At 42.8% G+C, this 12,626-nt stretch overlaps 1 protein-coding gene across 3 annotated transcripts in view; it reads left to right on the top strand.

The window, feature by feature from the left end:
• Positions 1–12,626, top strand: part of vti1a (vesicle transport through interaction with t-SNAREs 1A) — a 308,155-nt gene that overhangs the window by 172,935 nt on the left and 122,594 nt on the right. The gene's annotated exons all lie outside the window — the stretch shown is intronic.

Here is a 12,626-nt window from a genome sequence, read left to right on the forward strand (position 1 = left end):
CCATAGAGGTGATTTGAGAGACGTTTTGGAATAAAATTTCGATTTAATATTTGGTTTCTTGATTTTAAATTTAGTGCAGATTTTCCGATCTCAAGTGTAAGAGCCAAGAACCAGTGATTACAACAGTTTGATAGAACTCTGGAAGCATTTATTTTGGCGTTTTGAGGTCATTTTGAGTTTGTTTTCGCTCTGACTTTTTGTAATGATAGCTGGCTATCTCTTACAAAAGTTGGCATAGTAGGTTCACACAAATTTGGTGATTATATCATAAGGATAAAATAAAAGGACATCTAATAAGAGGAGTATAATGTCTAAGGAAAAATAAAAGCCGATGTGATTGGGTGATGGGAGGCAGAAGTTCAAGTGAAGTTGAACATTTCAGCTACAGACTGGGTTCATTAGGGCAGAGGGGTTATGTGATGGCTCCAGCTTTCCATGAATGATCAGATGTCAGTAAATGGTACCATAATAGGAGAACACCATTTTCATCAATAAAACACTATTTTCCTTTTTGGGCAGCTGATATTGCCTTTCGCACATAAAGAGGTGTCTAAATGTTTTTAATACCTACAATTGAATCCTCACAGTGAGAAGTATGGAAATTCTGGGCACAAATCAGTGACTGTAATGTGTTTGTAGAATGAAAATATATTTCAATGAAGACACCAAAATTAAATACTACAGGGACCAATTTTCATCTCAATGCTCTCTTATTTATGTTTAGGAAGTGTGAGTGCTGAAAAGTGTATGGAATTATGAACTTGGTAATGGAGGCTGTTCCATGTTAACGTTTGGGGTAATTTAGATAGGCAGAGCTCCTGGTTCAGTATCCGACTGATGCGTGCAAGTTGGGGCCAGCGATGTTTAACAGATCAGATGCCGCATTAGGAAGAAAAAGGCTGAGTTTCACAAGGATTTTAATGTAAACCTATACAAGCACCAACTTCCACCTTTTCCTTCTGGACCTTTTCCTGTCCAAAAGCCAACCACCACTGGTGAAGAAGCAGCAGTTCTTTAATTTTTCAATCAACCTGTAAGTACCAATCTCTAGAGCAGGTGGAACTTGAACCTATGCCTCCTGGATCAGAGGCCAGGACACTACCACTGCACCACAACAGCTCCTTACAAATTAATTTTGAGTTTGAATTTTCAGATGAATAACTTCAACCTCATAAACGTGCAATGGTCGAATCTAGGTCAACTGCTTGGAAGGCAGCTATGCTCACCTCAGTGCTACCATTGTTGACAGTTACACAACTCCTATAGATATTTTTTAATCAACCTGTTCAGATTGCTATTTTACACTTTTGGAAAAGGACTTGAACTTGGGCCTCTGAGTTAGGAGCATTACCACTGTGTCACAAGAGCCCTACCACTACCACTGAACCACATGACTCATCTCTGGGACAGGAGAGATTGACCTAAAGTTTGGGACACTACCACAACACCCCTTACTTTAGATTTTTTGTAGATCAATTTGTTCAGAGATGTTACAACATGCCTCTGGAGCAATTGGGACTTGAACCTGGCATTCTTGGTCTAGAGGTATGGATCATTGCATCAGCAGAGTCTCCAATTAAACACCTCTTCCTTATTTACATACAGCCATTCACACAGAGATCAGCCATTCCCTGTTAGGGAATTGAACTCTGGTCTCCTGCATAGCAGGCAGGGATACTAACCACTGTACCACTGTGGAGCTTTCAATTACGCTCCTCATATTTAACATATCCATAAGTGTTACTGGGAAAGCAATGGCCTAGTAGTATTAACGCTAGACTATTAATCCAGAAACATTAGCTGATGTTCTGGGGACTGGGTCCAGATCCCACCATGGCAGATGGTAGAATTTGAATTCAATATAAAAAAAATTCTGGAATTAAGAGTCTAATGTTAACCATGAAACCCTTGTCGATTGTCAGGAAAAGCCCATCTGGTTCACTAGCACTCTTTAGAGAAGGAAATCTGCCATTTTCACCTGATCTGGTCTGCAGACCCACATCAATGTGGTTAATTCATAACTGCCTTCGGGGTGATTAGGGATGGGCAGTGAATGCAGGACTAGCCAGCAGCACCCTCATTCCTTTTTTAATTTAAAAAACACAACTGAACAACACTTTTTCCCACCACAAAATCACATGGAAGTTTTCACCTATTATCCACTGCCACTAAATCAACCGTGTTTCCAACTAATCAATTTCAGTGCAAAGCCTGACAAGGGCACTGCAATACCCCCAGAAGTGAGGGACAGAGAGAGAGGCATATCAAAACAGATGGAAGGGAAGATAAGGCACTCCACCCCTACAATGCCCACCCAATTACACACCTCTAAGATGTTTTTTCCTCTTGATTTTTTTTTCCCCTAATCAACCCATTCAGAGATGTTATTACAAATCTCTGGAGGATGTGGGATCTGAGCCTGGGATCCCTGGCTCAGAAGTAGAGACACTACTGCTGTGCCATGAGAGCCCTCCCAAAATTGAACTATCCAAATGTGCTGCTCTGTCCAGTTTGTCACAACTATCCAATAATATCTAGAAATGCTCTAATACACAACTGAATTTTTTTTTCTATGACTTGTAGTACATTTAACCCATTATCTATCTCCACCAAATCACCTACATTTCCAATTATTGAAAATATGTGCCATGCCTGGTGAAGGAGAGCTGGGGTCTAAGTTAAAACGGAGTCAGAAAGGGAGATAAAACACTCCCCCTCCTACAGTGCTCACATTACTGAAAAGGTCACAAGACTATTGAAGGACACCACGTGCTTCCTCTCCAACGATGCCTGGGCATGTGGAAGATGGACAGGCAATTTGGCAACTATGACCCCCTCCACTGCCCTCTACTTGTACTGTTAATGGCCAACGTGGCCAGACACAGGAGCAAATCCAAAGGGAGGTCCTCTGACTTGCCTACTGTAGTGATTGCAACGAGGTCAGTCAGCTGGACCTTGTAGAATATGAGTTCCCTGATTGGACCACATTAACAGTGCCAATCAGGGAGCTCTGACTGACATAAAAAGCTTGAGTGTCAGAGATACTGACACTTTGATGCCTGACTCTGTATGAGGCAGTATTATAGTCAAGGACTGTTCATATGTAAATAAAGGGTGACATGGTGATGGGATATCGGCCTCTGAGGAGTTATTTCACCTACATCCCTCCACACCAGATGTCCCCAGCAGCGTGGGGCTGAAATGCAACCAAAAGTTTAACAAAAGTTTAACTAAAAAAGGGGTGTAACTACCCACAACTGCGGACTCCACAGCATTGCAAAATAAACAGTTGGGCTGGGAGACTATGGATCATCACAATCTGTGGTTAGAAGGGACTGCTGCATGTAACACTCTCCACCCCGATCCCTGATGGAAAGCAGAAGGATTCTTGCGTAGAGAGCTGTCCATTGTGGATCCCCACTGCCAGGCTGTAAAAAACCAAGGAATGTGTGAGGGACAGATGAAGGAGTAGAAGTGGATGGTGTGCTGCAGCAGCCTATGCTTAAAAAAAAATCCTTCCTCACCAGATAGAAGGATACATAGACTCAGGTTGTGGGGCGGGAGCTCCTGTAGGAGGTTCTGGTACCTGGAGCCAAAGTGAAATTCCTTCCGAGCAGGGTTACGCTAGGATGGGCTCCCACTACACACCTGAACATCCTCCAATCGGTGCATGGTATCAGGTCTGAACACCACCATTTTCAAATGATGGATGGCATCGACCATTTGGTAAGAACTTTCAAAAGTTGATTGGGAGATGCTATACATAAGAAAAGGGGTGTTTGGAGAAGTGGGAGGCCATTAAAAACGAGATAATGAGAGTCCAGGGACATTATGTTCCTGTTATTGTGAAGAGCAAGGCTGGTAGATGTAGGGAATGCTGGATGACTAGGGTCTGGTCAAGAAAAAAAAGGCATATATCACGTATAGACAGCTGGGATTGAGTGAATCCCTAGTGGAGTATAAGGGTAGTAGGAATATACTCGAGGGAAATCAGGAGGAGAAAAAGAGGACATGAGATGGTTTTGGCAGTTAGGGTTAAGGAGAATCCAAAGAAATTCTACAAATACATAAAGGACAAAAGAGTAACAAGGAAGAGAATAGGACCCCTTAAAGATCAACAAGGTCATCTATGGAACCGCAGGAGATGGGTGAGATACTAAACCAGTATTTCATGTCAGTACTTGCTGTGGAGAAGGATGTGGAAGCTAGAGAAATTGGAGAAATAAATAATGATATCTTGAAAAGTTCCCATACTACAGAGAAGGAAGTGCTGGTCTTAAAATGCATGAAGGTGGATAAATCCCTGGGACCCGGTTAGGTGTATCGCAGAACTTTGCGGGAAACTAGGAAGTGATTGTTGGGCCCCTTGCTGAGATACTTGTATCATCGATAGGCATGGGTGAGTTGCTGAAAGATGGGAGTTTAGCTAATGTGCTGCGATTATTTAAGAAAGGTGGTAAGGAAAAGTCAGGGAACTATACATCAGTAGTGGGTAAATTGTTGGAAGGGATTCTGAGGGACGGGATTTACATGTATTTGGAAAGACGAGGACTAATTAGGGATAGTCAACATGGCTTTGTGTGTTGGTTATCATGTCTCAATAACTTGATTGAGTTTTTTGAAGAAGTGAGAAAGAGGATTGCAGTCAGAGTGGTGGACATGATCCGTATAGATTTAAGCTATATTTAAGCTATCAACAAGATAGACTGGTTAGCAAGGTTAGATCACATGGAATCCAGGGAGAGTTAGCCATTTGGATATAGAATTGGCTTGAAGGTAGGAGACAGAGAGTGGTGGTGGAGGGTTGTTTTTCAGAGTGGAGGCCTGTGACCAATGTTGTACTGCAAGGATCAGTGCTGGGTCTACTGCTTTTTGTCATTTATTTAACTGATTTGGATGTGAATATCGGAGGTATAGTCTATGAGTTTGCAGATGACTCCAAAATTGGTGGTGTAGTGGACAATGAAGAAGGAGATCTCAGAGGATAACAGGACCTTAATCAGATGGACCAATGGCCAAAGAGTGGCAAAAGGAGTTTAATTTAGATGAATTTTGAGGTGATGCATTTTGGAAAGGCAAATCAGGGCCGGACATTAATAGGTAGAATCCTGGGAGTGTTGCCAAACAAAGAGACCTTGGGTACAGGTTCATAGTTCTTTGAAAGTGAAGTCACAGGTAGACAGGGTAATGAAGATGATGTTCGGTATGCTTGCCTTTATTGGTCAGTGCATTAAGTATAAGAGTTGGGATGTCAAGTTACAAATCTGCAGGACATTGGTTTGGCCACTTCAGGAATACTGCATTCAATTCTGGTCTCCCAGCTATAGGAAAAATATTGTTGAACTGGAAAAAGTTCAGAAAAGAATTATAAGGACGTTGCTGGGGTTGGAACATTTGAGCTACAGTGGAAACCTGTATCAGATGGGGCTATTTTCCCTGGAGCATCGGAAGCTGAGAGGCGACCTTCTAGAAGTTTATAAAATCATAAAGGGCATCGATAGGATGAATAGCCAAGGTCTTTTCCCCCTAATCTAGAGGGCATAGGTTTGGGGTAAGAAGGGAAAGAGCTAAGAGGGACCTAGGGACAACTTTTTCACCACATCCTCTTGCAGCTCGTTCCATACACACACCACCTTCTGCATGAAAAAAGTTACCCTTCAGATCCTTTTTAAACCTGTCCCCTCTCACCTTAAACCTATGCCCTCTAGTTTTGGACCCCCCATCCTAGGAAAAAGACCTTGGCTATTCAGCCTATCCATGCTCCTCATGATTTTATAAACCTATATAAGGTCACCCCTCAGCCTCCTGACAGCCTTACCAATGTCCCGTACAGCCACAACATGATGTCCCAACTCCTTTACTCAATATTGTAACCAATTAAGGCAAGCATACCAAACACCTTCTTTACTACCCTGTCCACCTGCGACTCCATTTGCAAGGAACTGTGCATGTATATTTGTACATCATTTGCAGATTCCTCTAAAGTGATGTCAAAACAGATACAAGGCAGTGAACTCGGAAGAGAGAGTGCATATGGGTAGAGATAATAGTTGAAATCAGTGGGGAAGAGTCATAGTCACACAGCACAGAAACAGACCTATAGTCCATCCATTCCACACCTACCGTGTTCCTGTAAGAGCCATGGTGATGGAGGTAGTATATTGGCATGGATAGATGATTGGCAAATGACGAGAAGACAGTGTGTTCGAAAAGGCGGGGGGATAGTTTTCAGTGGTAACCTGTAACTGGTAGAATGCCACAGGGATCAGTTCTGTGGGAACATTTATTTACAATATATATCAATGACTTTGATAAGGGAAGTGAATGTAATATTGCCAAGTTTGCAGATGGCATAAAAATAGGCAAGTGATGAAGACAACACAAAAAGTCTACACAGAGGGATACAGACAAGTGGTAAAACTTGTAAAACTTGGTAGATGTGATATAGGAAAATGTGAGGTTATGTCCTTTGGTATGAGGAATAGAGGAGCTGAATAGAATTTAAATGGAAAAGGACTGAGTGGCTAAAGAATTGGTGCAAGGGCAGGGATTCAGATTCCTGGATCGTTGGGATCTTTTCTAGGGCAGAGGTGACTTGTTCAAGAGGGACAGGTTGCACCTGAACTGGAGGGGGACCAATATCCTGGCAAGCAGGTTTGCTCTTGCTGCAAGGGAGGGTTTAAACTAGATTGGCAGGGAGTGGGATCCTCAACAGCAGGGAAGCAAGCGTGAGGCTGGAAGGAGACGCAATAATCAGATATAGCAAGTTGAAGAAGCGGGTCAGGCTGGAACAGGACAGGGAGCGAGGAATGCCTGTTGGATTAAATTGCATCTATTTCAATGCACGAGGGCTGACAAGTAAGGCTGATGAACTCGGGGTGTGGATAGGTATGTGGGGCTGGGATATTATAGCCATTACAGAAACATGGCTAAAGGAGGGACAGGACTGGCAGCTTAATGTGTCAGGGTACAGGTGCTTTAGGCGGGACAGAGGTGAAAGAAAGAGGGGAGGGGGAGGTGAATTTTTGATTAAGGGGAGTATCATAGCAGTAGTCAGAGATGAAGTAACTGAGGGATCATCCAGTGAGCCTTTGTAGGTGGAGCTAAAAAATAAAAAGGGGATGATGACGTTATTGGGGTTGTACTATAGGTCCCCAAATAGTCAATGGGAATTAGAGGAACAAATATGCAGAGAGTCTGGGAGACTTGCATGAGCAATAGGGTTGTCATAATGGGACATTTTAACTTTCCTAACATAGACTAGGACTGCCATAGTGTTAAGAGCTTATATGGTGTGGAATTTGTTAAATGTGTTCAGGAAAGTTTCCTAAAGCCGTGTATAGAGGGTCCTATTTGGGAAGTGGCAAAACATGACCTACTGTTGGAAAATAAGGCAGGACAGGTGAACTGAGGTGACATTGGGGGAGCACTTTTGCACCAGTGGCCATAGTTCTATTAATTTTAGAATAGTTATGGAGAAGGACAAAACTGGTCCACAGGTTCAAGTTCTAAATTGGGGCAAGGCGGATTTTGGTGGAATTAGTCAAGAGCTTGCAGGAGTCGATTGGAATAGTTTGTTTGTAGGCAAAGGGACAGCTGGCAAGTGGGGAGGGCTTTAAAAGTATGACAGCTAGAGTTCAAGGGCAAGGTTGGCCTGGAGTAGGGAACCCTGGATGACAAGAGATATTGAGGCTTTGACCAGAAAAAAAAGGGAGGCATGGCTCAGGTACAGGCAGCTAGGGACAAGGGAATCCCTGGAGGTAAATAGGGGATACAGGAGTTTACTGAAGAAGGAAATCAGGACGGTGAAAAGGGGGCATGAGATAGATTTGGCTGAGAAGATTAGAGTGAATCCAAAGAGCTCCTTTAAGTATATGAAAGGAAAAAGAATAACTAGAGAGAGAATAGGACCCCTCAAGGACCAAAGTGGACATGTATGTATGGAACCGCAAAAGATGAGCGAGGTTCTGGATGAATATTTCACCTCTGTTTACCGTGGAGAAAGATATGAGACTTGGGAACTTGGGGAAATTAGTGATGGTACCTTGGGGACAGTCCATATCATAGTCAAGGTGGTGTTGGTGCTATTAGAATGTCTGAAGGTGGGTAAATCTCCTGGTCCTGACCAGATATATCCAAGAACCCTGCAAGAGGCTAGAGAAGAAATTGCAGGGGCCCTGGCTGATATATTTGCATCATCTTTAGCCACGGGTGAGGTCCCAGAAGACTGGAGGGTAGCGAACGTTGTGCCCTTATTCAAGAAAGGCTTCAAAGAAAATCCTGAGGATTTATAGATGAGTAAGCCGAACATCTGTGGTAGGTTAGTTACTTGAGAAGATTCTGAAGGATAAGATACACATGCATTTGGAAACACAGAGTTTCATGCATGGCTTCATGCATGGGAGATCAAGCCTCACAAATTTGTTAGAGTTCTTTGACGAAGTGACCAGGAAGGTTGACGAGGGCAGGGCGGTAGGCGTAGTCTATATGGGTTTCATTAAGGCCTTTGATAAGGTTCCACGTGGTAGGCTGCTCTGGAAGATTAGATTGCATGGAGTCCAGTGAGAACTGGCATATTGGATACATAATTGGCTTGATGGTAGGAAGAAGAGGGTAATACTGGAAGGATGCTTGTCGGACTGGAGGCCTGTGACTAATGGTGTGCCTCAGGGGTCGGTGGTGGGCCCATTGCTGTTTGTTATCTATATCAATGATTTGGATGAGAATGTACAAGGCATGATTAGTAAGTTTGTGGATGACACTAAAATAGGTGGTATTGTGGACAGTGAGAAAGTTTATCAGAAATTGCAGCAAGATCTTGATCAGCCAGGGAAGTGGGCCGAGAAATGACAAATGGAGCTTAATATGGATAAGTGTGAAGTGTTGCATTTTCGAAAGTCAAATCAAGGTAGGAGTTTCATAATGAATCGTAGGGCCTTAAGGAGTGTAGTGGAACAGAGGGACCATGGAGTTCAGGTTCATGGTTCTCTGAAAGTGGAGTCACAGGTAGACAGGGCAGTGAAGAAGGCTTTTGGCACACTGGCCTTCATCAGTCAGGGCATTGAGAATAGAAGTTGGGAAGCTATGTTGCAGTTGTACAGGGCATTGGTGAGGCCACACTTGGAGTCTGGTGTTTGGTGTTTGATTTTTGGTTTTGGTCACCTTGCTATAGGGAGGATACGATTGAAGTGTAAAAAGTGCAGAAGAAATTTACAGGGATGTTGCCAGGACTAAAGGGACTGAGTTATTGGGAGAGGTTGGACAAGCTAGGACATTTTTCTTTAGAGCATAGGTGACTTAGGGGGGATCTTATATACGTGTATAAGATCACGAGAGGCCTGGATAGGGTGAATGCACACAGTCTTTTTCCCAGGGTTGGGGAATTGAGGAGTAGAGGGCATCAGTTTAAGATAAATGGGGAAAGAATGCATGGGAACCTGAGGGGCAACTTTTTTTACACAGAGTGTGGTATGCATTTGGAATGAGCTGCCAGCAGAAGTGGTTGAGGCAGGTACATTAACAACATTTAAAAGGCAATTGGATGAATACATGGTTAGGAAAAGTTTAGAAGGATATGGGCCAATTGCAGGGAAATGGGGTTGACGTGGACATTTTGGTCAGCATGGACCCATTTGGGCTGAAGGGCCTGTCTCCGTGCTGTAGGACTCTGATTCTAAAGCTGCAGCACATAGAGATTTGGGGTCAATGTTCTAAAATTACAAGAAATAATACATCTCAGTTCAGCAAGCAATGGGGAAGGCAGACAGAATGGTGATAGCAAGAACTGCAGGTGCAAGAGTCAGAAACAACACAGTATTGGCTCCCCAGTCTAAGATATACTGCATTGGCGATAGTCAACAGAAGCTTCACTTGGTTGATCCTGAATGTGGAAGGATTTTCTTACAAGGAGCAGTTGACTGGCTTAACTGACTGTGTCTTTAAGTATATTCGAGGGTAAGATAGATATATTTTTAATCATTAAGGGAGTCGAGCTATTGGGAAAAGGTGAGAAAGTGGGGTTGAGGATTATCATATCAGTCATGATCTCATTGACTTTGCAGAGCAAACACATGGGCCAAATGGCCTACTACTGCTTCTGAATCTTATGGTCTTGTGACAACCCTTACTGCCTCATTATTTGTAAGAGCTTTGATTATGTGAAGGCAAAGCTAGGTGCATCACTACCAGTTGAACATCATGCAGGTCTTTGATCAATTTGGCAGCTGTTGTGAATTGTTTATCTTAAAAAACCACACACATACACACACCTATTCACACAGGCAGAGACAGCTCACTCTTTGGCTCTATAGTAAGAAGCTGGCTACTTGGGAAGAAGAACTCCTCTCACAACTCTCTTAGAACCTACACTTGGCAAACACCTTGTACTTCCATCAGATTCAAGGCTTAACAATATCCTTAATCAAGCAGACCACTGGAGACCACCCACAATGATTCCATTACTTAAACAAATTGGTTGTTTTCACAAGAAAGGCCACATACTTAGTTCTGCGAGGGGAATATCCTTAGAACTATCATGAGACAAGAACTTTCAGAATAGTGAGAAAGAGGCCACTGACAGTACAGAGCTAGTGAGGACAACTAGAGATCTTCAGTGGTTGAGAATGCTACTTGCTCTTCTGCTGTCATATCTAATAACAGTCCATTTCATCCAGCTTAAATAAACTGTATGTGCCCAGTGAACAATATTGATATGCTTTTCAAATAATATTGCAAAGTCATCACCTACTCCAGAAATACTCTTTGCATAAACAAATTTTCAGAAGTTTCAACACTTCACTAGCTATAAATATATCTATTTACTAATATCATCCTGATGCTCACTCATAGAACCTGATATGTGGGTTTTGTGACTGATCGTGACTTCTGCAAGCTGTTCCCCAAGTGATTGTAATACAGGAAGCTGGAAGGGTGCCATGGCTCAAATGAAGGCCCTAAAAATGCTTGTGGTTGGAAACCTTTAGGAGCTCAGGATTGGGGATAATCTAGCCCAGCTGGCTTTGTGTTGATGGGGGGTGTGGGCTGATCACTGGTTGAAAGATTGGCGAGGATCCAATTGTACTATCATCCTACGAGAAGGCAAGATGTTCTGCTCTCATTGCACAACTGCCCTGCTCTCAGGCTGTGGCTCAGCACTTCCATTAAGTTAGCTGACCCTCCAGGACTATCCTACATAAGTTGAAAATTAATTCCCCTGGACATTTCTGCAAAAATATTATAGGATCATTTTTTAAAAATTGTGTTGGAGATAGAGGAGAGGAAAAGTTGTTTGAGCTGGGCAGTTGGAACACATCCAACTAGAGTTGGCAATCTTACTCCTTCCAGTACATCAGAGAGCAGATAGTATGATGTCTAGTATAAAATTTATTTATTTTGGTTTCAAGGCTGTCCAAGCTGAAGATGGTGGAACCTCTATATTATGAGTCTGAGCCTCCCTGAGAGTTGCTAGTTGCTGTACTACAGTCTCCTGCAAGGACTGTCTATTTGTTGCACCCATTGTGGTGACTGCATTCTCTATGCTATGCTATAGAATTAATTGCTGGTGCGCAGAAAACATTTTTCTTCTAAAGATTAGGCCTGTAAAATCGGCATAATGCCTGTCACCTTCTGTGGAGCCCAAAAGATCAGCTAACTCTCCATTAAGTAATTTCTTGGCTGTTGCATCAACCTTCATCTTCTCCTACTTAGACCTCTCTGCCTCAACAGCTATATGATGCAGGGTTGCTGATTTCTTTGCTGCTTGGTATAATGGGAATTCAGCAAAATGGAAAAGGAAGCGTTCCCAAATACCCTGCTGTGCAAATCCTTCTGATTTTTGCCATATTTTTATGATGTTGCCCGTCCTGTCTCTGTTAATGATATTAGTGGCCATCAAATATACTATTAGCGTTAACAATCCTCTTGTTCTTAAATCGTGCCCTGGTTGTACGCTGGCTTTTCCTACACAAAAATTGACAATGGATTAGATTGTATGCTTGGTTGATATGCAAGTCAAAACAGCATTGTACACACACTTCAAGGAAAAGCAGCAGAATGGCCAAGGGTGGGGGAACTAACAGTAGCAGTTTTTGAGAGTAAGAGTGTAAGTTGAAGGACAATATAGTGAAGTATCTCATTGTGATTTGCATGAGAGGTGTATAAAATTTGGGGAGGGAGTAGTTGATAACCCTGAAGCTAAAGCAGGATTGGTTTAACAGAGCAACAGAGATGTGAAGGGAAGCCTCATCTTGAAGTAGTTATCTTTCATTCTTCGCTGAAGCCAGAACCTTCAGATACACTGCAGCCATTGACCTGCTTAGCCACCTGTCATTTATCAGAAGGAAAGAGGATAATCTTCTACTCCTCACTATGTTTCAAAAGCATCTCTTGGAATGCGTCAAAGGAGTTTGTAACCCAGAGTAATGTTGCATTGCCTGTTGTTCAATTACTGTCCTTCCACTGACCACTATTACATAATACAACTCTCCTTTCTGCTTTTAAGTGGCAGCTTCCTGCCAGACAGCCTTCCTCCCAAACATCAAATTTCTTATAAGGTGCACCATTTATGCTGGCCACTCATCTGTTGTAATCAGATGAGGCCTGACTGGACAGATCCATTGGGTTTCCAG

The sequence above is a fragment of the Rhincodon typus genome, chromosome 20 (genome assembly GCF_021869965.1).
Source record: "Rhincodon typus isolate 14 chromosome 20, sRhiTyp1.1, whole genome shotgun sequence".
NCBI lineage: Eukaryota > Metazoa > Chordata > Chondrichthyes > Orectolobiformes > Rhincodontidae > Rhincodon > Rhincodon typus.